Source organism: Arachis ipaensis, chromosome B8 (assembly GCF_059453495.1).
Source record: "Arachis ipaensis isolate K30076 ecotype BB chromosome B8, ASM5945349v1, whole genome shotgun sequence".
NCBI lineage: Eukaryota > Viridiplantae > Streptophyta > Magnoliopsida > Fabales > Fabaceae > Arachis > Arachis ipaensis.
Genome location: NC_142443.1, coordinates 32,600,174 through 32,609,940, shown reverse-complemented (window position 1 = coordinate 32,609,940; position 9,767 = coordinate 32,600,174). Strand labels below are relative to the sequence as shown.

The 9,767-nt window shown below is 41.9% G+C and overlaps 1 non-coding gene across 1 annotated transcript; it reads right to left on the bottom strand.

Annotated features, from left to right (window-relative positions):
* Positions 1-6,052: 6,052 nt before the first annotated feature.
* Positions 6,053-6,159, bottom strand: LOC148547631 (small nucleolar RNA R71). The gene has a single exon (XR_015898873.1). It is a non-coding gene; the product is annotated as a small nucleolar RNA R71 (small nucleolar RNA).
* Between the last annotated feature and the right edge of the window lie 3,608 nt (positions 6,160-9,767).

The following is a 9,767-nucleotide window of genomic DNA, read 5'->3' as shown; positions in this document are numbered from 1 at the left end:
ACAGAAAAAGTTTTTCTCACTGAAGAGTGCAGTGCAGTCATCCTAACAAGCTTACTAGAGAAGCTTAAGGATCCCGAAAGCTTTATGATACCATGCACACTAGAGGGTACTTGTACCAAGACAGCTCTATGCGACCTTGGGGCAAGTATCAATCTAATCCCTGCATCTACTATCAAAAAGCTTGGCTTGGCTGAAGAGGTCAAACCAACCCGGATATGTCTTTAACTTGCTGATGGCACCATTAAATATCCATTAGGCATAATTGAGGACATGATTGTCAAGGTTGGGCCATTTGCCTTTCCCACTGACTTTGTAGTGCTGGAGATGGAGGAGCACAAGAGTGCAACTCTCATTCTAGGAAGACCCTTCCTAGCAACTGGACGGACCCTCATTGATGTCTAAAAAGGGGAAGTGACCTTAAGAGTCAATGAGGATGAGTTCAGGCTGAATGGTGTTGAGGCAATGAAACATCCAGACACATCAAAAGACTGCATGCGTGTTGATATTATTGACTCCCTGGTAGAGGAGATCAACATGGCTAAGAGTCTCGAATTAGAGCTAGAAGACATCTTTAAAGATGTTCAGCCTAATTTGGAGGGGTGAGAGGAAATAAAAGAGCCTCTGAAAATTCCTCAGGAAGAGGAGAAACCTCCTAAACCTGAGCTCAAACCACTACCACCATCCCTGAAATATGCATTTCTGGGAGAAGGTGACACTCTTTCGGTGATCATAAGCTCTGCTTTAAATCCACAGGAAGAGGAAGCACTACTTCAAGTGCTAAGGACACACAAGGCAGCTCTTGGGTGGTCCATAAGTGATCTTAAGGGCATCAGCCCAGCAAGATACATGCACAAAATCCTATTGGAGGACGATGCTAAGCCAGTAGTTCAACCACAGAGGCGGCTAAATCCAGCCATGAAGGAGGTGGTGCAGAAAGAGGTCACCAAGTTACTGAGGCTGGGATTATTTATCCTATTTCTGATAGCCCCTGGGTGAGCCCTGTCCAAGTTGTCCCCAAAAAGGGAGGCATGACAGTGGTTCATAATGAAAAAAATGAACTGGTTCCTACAAGAACAGTTACAGGGTGGCGTATGTGTATTGATTATAGAAGGCTCAATACAGCCACCAGGAAGGATCACTTTCCATTACCATTCATAGACCAGATGCTAGAAAGACTAGCAGGTCATGAATACTACTACTTTTTGGATGGCTATTCAGGTTACAACCAAATTGCAGTAGATCCTCAGGACCAAGAGAAAACAGCATTCACATGTCCTTCTGGAGTGTTTGCCTACAGAAGGATGCCTTTTGGTCTGTGTAATGCACCTGCAACCTTTCAGAGGTGCATGCTCTCTATCTTCTCTAATATGGTAGAGAAATTTCTAGAAGTCTTCATGGATGACTTCTCAGTATTTGGAGACTCATTTAGCTTCTGCCTTGACCATCTAGTACTTGTTCTGAAAAGATTCCAAGAGACCAACCTAGTTTTAAACTGGAAAAAATGTCACTTTATGGTGACTGATGGAATTGTCCTTGGGCATAAAATTTCAAACAAGGGAATAGAGGTGGATCAAGCTAAAGTGGAAGTAATTGAAAAATTACCACCACCTGCCAATGTTAAGGCAATCAGAAGCTTTCTGGGGCATGCAAGATTCTATAGGAGGTTTATAAAGGATTTTTCGAAAATTACAAAACCTCTGAGCAATCTACTAGCTGCTGACACGCCATTTGTGTTTGACACAGAGTATCTGCAGGTGTTTGAAACTCTGAAAGCTAAGCTGGTCACAGCACCAGTTATTTCTGCACCAGACTAGACATTACCATTCGAACTAATGTGTGATGCCAGTGACCATGCCATTGGTGCAGTACTGGGACAGATGCATAACAAGCTTCTGCATGTCATTTATTATGCTAGCCGTGTTTTAAATGATGCCCAGAAAAATTACACAACCACAGAAAAAGAATTGCTTGCAGTGGTTTATGCCATTGACAAGTTTAAATCATACTTAGTAGGATCCAAAGTGATTGTGTACACTGACCATGCTGCTCTTAAATATCTACTCACGAAGTTGGATTCTAAACTCAGACTCATTAGATGGGTGTTGCTTCTGCAAGAGTTTGATATAGAAGTAAGAGACAGAAAAGGGACAGAGAACCAAGTGGCTGATCATCTGTCCCGGATAGAACCAGTAGAAGGGGCGTCCTTTCCCTCTATTGAGATCTCTTAAACCTTTCTAGATGAGCAATTGTTTGCCATTCAGGAAACACCATGGTTTGCAGACATTGCAAACTATAAAGCTGCAAGATTCATACCCAAGGAGTACAGCAGGCAACAAAAGAAAAAATTAATTACTGATGCAAAGTACTACCTGTGGGATGAACCATATCTCTTTAAGAGATGTGCAGACGGAATAATTCGTAGATGTGTGCCTAGAAAAGAAGCACAGAAGATCCTATGGCATTGTCATGGATCACAATATGGAGGACATTTCGGAGGTGAGCGAACAGCCACAAAAGTCCTCCAATGTGGCTTCTCCTGGCCCACTCTCTATAAAGACTCCCGAGAGTTTGTGCGTAACTGTGACAGCTGCCAGAGAGCTGGTAATTTGCCTCATAGTTACGCCATGCCTCAGCAAGGGATCTTAGAGATTGAGTTGTTTGACGTATGGGGTATTGACTTCATGGGGCCTTTCCCACCATCATACTCAAACACTTATATTCTGGTGGCAGTCGACTGATGCCAGGGCATTTTGGCCAGTTTCACTGACATTTTCTTTACTATTTTTAGGGTAGTTTCATGCATTTCCTTAGGAAATAAGTTAGTTTTGGGTAGATATTCACTTACATCTTGATTCAAGCATACATTGTGCATTTTACATGATTTCATGAGGATTTTGCATGAATTTAAGGACAAATTGGACGTTGCATTTCCCATGACTTGGACTAGAACTTTGATGCACTTTATTGCTTAATTTCAGGACAAAGGAAGCAAAGAAGAACCACATTAGTGGCTATGTTAGTTGTACTAACGTTAACACTAACGTGGAATGGGAGTAACTTGCAAAGTTAATGAGAAAAGTGATTGCCAATAACGCTCTCGAAGCCATCATTGCCCACATTAAGAAATAGAGCCAACGTTAGTGACACTTAACATTATCACTAACGTTGAACCAAGATCATGAGTGGCCACGTTAGAGTCCACGTTAACCTAGTTAACGTGGCCTCTGACGTTAAGAAGGAAGGGGGGAGCCAACGTTAGTGACACTCAACATTGTCACTAACGTTGGCCAAAGCACATTAAGCCACGTTAACTCCCATGTTAACCTAGTTAACGTGGAAGCTAACGTGAAGGAACAAAGTGATCGACAACGTTAGTGACACCCAACATTGTCACTAACGTTGGAAGAACACAAGCCCCCAATGAGCCACGTTGACTCCCACGTTAACCTAGTTAACGTGGAAGCTAACGTGAAGAAAGAAGGTGATCGCCAACGTTAGTTACACCCAACATTGTCACTAACGTTGGAAGGAGCCACACATGCCACCATGAGCCACATTAACTTCCACGTTAACTTAGTTAACGTGGAAGCTAACGTAGATAAGGAAAGGATGAGCCAATGTTAGTGACACTCAACTTTGTCACTAACGTTGGAGATGGCTAGCAAGGCCATGTTAGAAGCCACGTTAACCTAGTTAACATGGACTCTAACGTGGAAAATAGGGGCAATTTGGAACGTTAGTGACAATGGTAAGTGTCACTAACATTCTTGAAGGATGGCAAGCCTACGTTAAAAGAGCCACGTTAACTAAGTTAACGTGGGCTCTAACGTAGGGAACGGGGAGGCTTCTCAACGTTATTGGGAAAGTTGAGTCCTAATAACGTGTGCGAAGGACATAGTGGAAACGTTAGTGGCAACGTTTGTGCCACTAACGTTGAGGTTAACGTGGCCTTTAACTTTGGTGAGGAACGTTAGTAAAATAGGTGATTGTCACTAACGTTCTCGAACCCATATTTTCAATGAACGTTAACACCACTAACTTCCTGAGCCAAAGCCCCTGCCCACTTCATACTTTCTCTCTGCAAGTAAAAGCTAAGCCCAATGAAGAAGAGAACTGCTTCCAACTCAAGATCCAAAGGCCCAAGACTTGAAGAATCAACAAGAAGAACAGAAGAGTAGTATATATAGGAGTAGCTTTGAAATATTTTAGGGAGTTGGAAATTATAGGGAGACTCTTAGCATAGAACTACTCTCTGTATTTACTTTCTCTGCACTTCTAAGTTTTCATCATGTATTCTCCATCTTTGTTTTCATTTTCCAGAGCTATGAACAACTAAAACCCTGTCATTGGGTTAGGGAGCTCTGTTGTAATTTGATGGATCAATACTAGTTTTCATTATTCTTCTTCTATCTTTTCTCTTGATTTTACTTGAAAGCTTTCGATCTTCATCTAATTGAGTAGTTATCTTGAAAAAGAAGCTATTCATACTTGGATCTCTTCTGAACCATGAAAGAGGAATGAAGAGATCAAGCTAGAAATGCTTTCTCATGCTGTACCAAATTGTGTTTGGATGGATATGTGACTATAATCCTCTCAACACTTGGTTTGGGAAATGCTTGTGGTATAATCAGTGACCATACTTCATCTCTTCTCATGAGCAATTAACCAAGGAATTGGCTATTGATCAAGATTTGAGAGATTGAATTACAAGAAATTGTAATTCAATCACTTAAGATTGCCAACGAGATCAATGAGTGCATTGATTGAGGAAGAGATGAAAATGAAATTGATCCGGAGAATGCAACATCTCCTAAGCCCAATGAACTCCCCATTTCTGATATTACCCATTCTCTTTAATTTCTGTTATTTACTTTAATGAGCAATTCCCCCATTCCCATTTACAATTCTGCAATTTACCTTCCGTCATTTACTTTCAGATCTATGATTCTAGCATTTACTTTCCTGTCAATTACCTTCCCGCCATTTTATTTTCTGCAATTCTCAACTCAAATTCTCGATTTGCTCAACTAGAACAGTCCTCTAATTAAAGTTTCTTGATCAATCAATCCTTGTGGGATTCGACCTCACTGTATTGTGAGTTTTTACCTGACAACAAATTCGGTACACTTGCCGAAGGGAATTTGTTGTGAGACAAGTTTTTCGTGCATCAAGTTTATGGCGCCGTTGCCGGGGATTGATTGTGCATCAACAATGATTAGATTGGAGGATAACTAGATTGAGCATTTTATTTTTGTTTGATTTAAATTTCTGTTTGAGTCATTTACTTTCTGTTTTAGATAACTTCTTCCCTTCCCCCATACTTTTTCTTTGTTATTTACTATTCATCTCACTAACCCACTAACTGTTTGATATATTGCATCACTCACACTAACAGTAATTCTGACATATATACTTTCTGCACCTATTCTCTTTGCTTGTACTTGTTGGTTGTATGACAGGGAGAAGAAGCAGGGCTTCAACTTCCTTTGATTCTGATCCTGGGAGAACCTTCCTTAGACTAAGGAAGGAGGCAAGAGAAAAACGTGTAGTTGGTGGTGAAGAAGAGGAGGAACACTTTGAGGAATACTTTGAACCAAACATGGAAGAAAACATGGAAAACCATCATAAAGAAGAGGCTCACAACCATGGCAGAGGAGGTGGAGCAAATCATGCTGGGGAGGATAGAAGAGTTTTCGGCTCTTACATCAATCCAAACCCAGGGAACTGTGGAGGTAGCATTCAAAAGCCAACCATCCATGCCAACAATTTTGAACTGAAGCCACAGCTCATCACCCTTGTTCAGAACAACTGTTCGTTCGGAGGAAGTGTCCAAGAGGACCCCAATCAACATCTAACCACCTCCCTGAGAATATGTGACACAGTGAAGTCTAATGGTGTTCATCCTGACGCCTATAGATTGCTCTTATTTCCATTCTCACTCAGAGATAGGGCAGCTAAGTGGCTGGAGTCTTTCCCAAGGGAGAGCTTGACAACTTGGGAAGACGTGGTGAACAAATTCTTAGCAAGATTTTACCCTCCTCAACGAATCAATAGGCTGAGAGCTGAGGTCCAAACTTTTAGGCAACAAAATGGTGAGACTCTATATGAAGCATGGGAGAGGTTTAAAGACTTAACAAGGAGGTGCCCACCAGATATGTTCAACGAATGGGTGCAGCTGCACATTTTCTATGAAGGGCTCTCTTATGAGTCAAAGAAGGCCGTAGACCATTCATCCGGAGGATCTTTGAACAAGAAGAAGACTATTGAGGAAGCCATAGATGTCATTGAAACAGTAGCAGAGAACGACTACTTCTATGCTTCCGAAAGAGGGAACACAAGAGGAGTAATGGAGCTAAACAATGTAGATGCTCTGCTAGCCCAAAACAAGCTCATTACCCAGCAGCTGGCTGACCTCACCAAGAAGATGGAGAGGAACCAAGTAGCAGCAGTCTCCACTTCATCAACAACCCAAGAAGGAGTGAATGAAGAAGCAGAGGGTAGTCAGGAGCAAGCCAACTACATTGGGAATTCACCTAGGCAAAACCATGATACATACTCCAAGACCTACAACCCTGGATGGAGGAATCACCCAAACTTTGGGTGGGGAAATCAACAAGACCAAAGCCTTGATCAAAGACGCCCAAATCCAAACAATGCAGCCACCCAACACTTCACATCTAGACCATATCAACACCCCCATAACAACACCTCCCCACATTCATATCAAGGCCAGAATAACCCTACTCAGCCTGACCTGTCATCATTTGATGAAAGAATCTCAAGGATTGAGAATCTACTTGAAGGCCTAAGCAAGGAGATTCAAGACAACAAGGTCTTCAAGGAGGAAGTGCGAGCCAGTTTTAAGAACCAGGGAGACACAATCAAGAGGTTGGAATCTCAAGTAGGATATCTCTCTGAGCAAATTCCCAAACCCACAGATGGATTTCCAAGTGACACAGAGAAGAATCCGAGAGGTGAAACAAAGAAGGTAAGATGGGAAGATTGCAAGATGGTCACTATAAGTGATAAGGAGACTGAGGACAAGCCAAGCAAGCTGTCAGAACAACCTGAAGATACCTCAGTAGAGGAGGTGGAAAAAGATTACCAAGAACCAGAAATCTCAAAACAGGAGTTGCTGAGACTCTATGCACCTTTTCCCCAACTGCTCAAGGGAGCTGTGGAGAGGAGAATATACTCAAGATTTCTTGACTTATTTGCATCTCTGCATGTGAACATACCATTCATCAAGACTATCCAACAAATGCCTGCATTCATCAAGTACATGAAGGAGTTACTTCCCAGGAAAAGCTCACTCAAGGGAGGCCAAACTATAGTGATGAACAAGGAGTGTAGTGCCCTCATTCAACCGCAGTTGCCTACAAAAAGAAAAGATCCAGGGAGTTTTCATGTCCCCTGTGCCATAGGAAAAACAATGTTTGATAGAGCACTCTGCGATTTGGGAGCAAGCATCAACTTAATGCCTCTATCCCTGGTGAAGAGGCTGCAGATCAATGAGATATTGCCCACAGATGTAGTCATCAGGCTGGCTGACAAAACTCAAAAACAAGCAAGAGGGGTGGTGGAAAACGTGTTGTTAAAGGTGGGGAAATACTTTCTTCCCACAGACTTTGTCATCTTGGACATGGAAGAGAGTCACACTCACCCAATCATATTGGGAAGACCATTCCTAGCTACAGCCAGAGCACTCATAGACGTGGAGCAAGGGGAGCTAATATTGAGGATCCATGATGAACAACTCAGCTTCAATGTCTTCAAACTCTCCCAAGAAACTGACCAAGAAAACAAAGAACCAAGCAATGATCATAACAGGATGCTGACAGAGGAAACAAGCACTGAGGCACCACCAACACATCTGAGAACCCCACTGAATGATGAACAAGGCAAACAGCAATCGTCACAGCTCAAGGAGAAGCTGGAGGAACCTAAACCACCAGAGGCATGTGAAGACAACAACAAAATTCACTTAAAAGAAGAAGTCGCCAAGAACAGGGAAGCATCAAAAGGGACAAAGAAGAAGGTACCAAAGGGGTGGAGGAACAAGAAGATCCCTACGGAAGGCCTCTCTCCAGGAGATAAAGTGATTTCAGCTTACTTCCCAGATATTCCCCCTAATCTCCCCACTGTACCATCTCAGTTACCTAAGGTCTTCACTATCAACAGAGTTCTTTCCTTGAAACATGTAGAGATCATTGATACAACCAATGGATATAAGTCCAAGGCAAGAGGGGAGGACTTAAAGCATTATCAACCACCCTGATGAAGGAGAAACGTCAAGCTAGTGACGCTAAAGAAGTGCTTCATGGGAGGCAACCCATATTTTATTAGCTTTTACTAGTGAATAAGTCAATATTCATAAATTCCAGCCCAAACTTGGTGAAGTCCTTATATTGCAGTATATAGTGAAGAACAAGTTTGGTGTTCAAAGCATACCAAGAAAGCATGAATGCAACAGAGAGTATTCTAGTCTTGGAGCTTTGAACAGAACTTTTCATCACAATGCTTCAAACTAAGTTTGGTGTCACCCCATGGTGCCACCAAAATGCATAAAGGGATACACAGTTAGTTAGTTAGTTGGAGTTCATGAATAAACAATCTAATCTTTTCTTCTCTTTATTATTTTAGCCATAAAAAACTAAATTGATTTTTTTTATGATATTTCTTACTTTTCTTATTTGATCTTTATAGGGAAACGAAAGGAGCATTGAAAGAGATAGATTGGACAATTAAAGGAAGAAGGTTTGGACACCACAAAAGGAAGGACTATACACTTGTTCTAAAAAGGGAAGTCATTGAAAAATGTTGCCATGCAACATTGAAAAAAATAGGACCCTTGAAGACCGAGCAATCTCCATCATAAAGTGATGATCCTTGTCCTTTCTACATGCACAACCCCAACCGTCCATCAAACTCCACACTCCACATCCACTCTTCACACCTATCCATTTCGGAGCAAAGCATTTCCTAACCATTTAAACACATTCTCCCTCACCACCTTCATTGCACTCAACCCTAAACAACCAAAAGTCTCCACACCCTTGCCAACTCCATACATTAACCCTCAATCATGGCATCTTCAAGCTCTAAAAGAAGGAAGGGGAAGGAACCTATGGAGCAACACCCGTATGATGAAAAGAGATTCAGAAGCTTGCATCATGCATTGCAATACGGGTGGATGGTTGATAAAGAAATCATTTATGAGCTAGGATTTCAAGTTAGGAAAACTGAGTGTCCCGAAATTACAATGAAGGTAGAAAAGAGAAGATGGGAGCTCCTCACTAATCCGGTCATTAAGGTGAATGCAAATCTTATAAGAGAGTTTTATGCAAATGCGGTCCGTTATGATAAGACAGATGAGTCATATACAAGCTTTGTGAGAGGAAAGATTGTGGATTTTGGCCCCATGAGTGTCATGAAGGCATTAAAACTGCGGTCCATACCGTTTGAAGAAGAGAGTTATCATTCAAGGATGGACAAAAACCCTAATCATGATCAGATTGTGCAAGACATTTGCGTACCAGGAGCTGACTGGGAAAGATATGCAGATAGGAGACCAAGGTTCATCAAGAGAGCAGATCTTACTCCGAAAGCAAAGGGATGGTTCGAGATTGTAAGGTGGTCCATCCTCCCAGCAGCGAACAACTCGGAGGTGAATCTCAAGAGAGCCACACTGGTACACTGTATACTCAAAGGAGGAGAAATCAAGGTTCATGAACTCATAGCAGAAGGCATTAGAAAAATGGTAGAGA